Source organism: Rattus rattus, chromosome 11 (assembly GCF_011064425.1).
Source record: "Rattus rattus isolate New Zealand chromosome 11, Rrattus_CSIRO_v1, whole genome shotgun sequence".
Classification (NCBI taxonomy): Eukaryota; Metazoa; Chordata; class Mammalia; order Rodentia; family Muridae; genus Rattus; species Rattus rattus.
The window spans coordinates 71750690-71751782 of NC_046164.1; the positions used below are offsets into that span (position 1 = coordinate 71750690).

The window sequence follows — 1093 nt, forward strand, 5'->3', positions numbered from 1 at the left end:
ATGAGTGCAGGGTCAACTCTTTCACACTCACACCCTCAGGCTGGCTCAGCCACACCCCTGCTACCAGGGCCAGCTCCACTATGCTGACTGGACAAGTCACAGGGGCTGCTTTCTCTACTGGTGCCACTGGTAAGAGGTGGGGCCAGCTATCCTGTTCTGCACAGCCCCTGGACCTCCCTGATGACTGAGCCAACCAGGGAAGCCCCTATGTTCTCTAGTGGTAATGTAAGGCACAGTCATTGGCCCCTGTCCCTGCGTAGCCAAGGACCCAGACCTGTCCCTCAGTAGCAGGGCTGAGCACCCACAGCAGGGTGCCCCTCTGCACCCCGAGTCTCCAGTTCTATCTCTTCATGATGTTCAAGCTGCTCCACTTCCCTCTCGCCCATCTGTCCACCACATCCTGGCACATAATGGCTGTTCCCACTGCAGGCAGGCTATGCGGCTGTCGGGCTCCTAGGTGACATCCTCTGGCAAGCAGATAGCTATGGCCCACCTGTACCATGGGCCGGAGGACAGGTTTGTGGGTTGCATGGCAACCCACAGGTCTCTATCTATCTATCTCTCTCTTCTTCCTCCTGTGTTGTGCTGCCTGGGTTTGGTTTTATTTGATTTTATGAGTCCTAGGCATAAGACAGCTTTGGCCACCAAGCCGGACACCAAGCTAGGAGGAACAAAGGACTGCCATTTGCTCTGCCCCTGGCTGAGATAAGAACACCACCACCCACAGGGCGTCTCTCAGCCCATTGCGGGTGGGGGTGGGGAGTGACGCTTATTAACCCTTCTAAGATTCAGGGTTTCCTCTCTGCAAAATCTCTTTGCCTATCTCACAAACACACCACTGTGACCTGGGATATCGTGGTGCGCAATGCTTGGTGTTTGGCGAACACGATGTTGGCATGCGCCATTAGGAGGGCAACATTGATAAACAAAACTCATATTACATGCCTGGACCTGTGAAGAATGTCTGGGTTATAAAATAAATAAGTAAAGCTTAGCTCATACCTCTAAAGACTAGCAGGAGGCAGACCAAAGGGAAGCAGCCGACCGCCACGTCCACATCGAGTAGTCAGTACTCACCAGGCACTCCGAAGCC

At 53.9% G+C, this 1093-nt stretch overlaps 1 non-coding gene across 1 annotated transcript; it reads right to left on the minus strand.

The window, feature by feature from the left end:
• Nucleotides 1-611: 611 nt before the first annotated feature.
• Nucleotides 612-755, minus strand: LOC116912970. The gene has a single exon (XR_004389536.1). It is a non-coding gene; the product is annotated as a small nucleolar RNA SNORA48 (small nucleolar RNA).
• Nucleotides 756-1093: the final 338 nt, after the last annotated feature.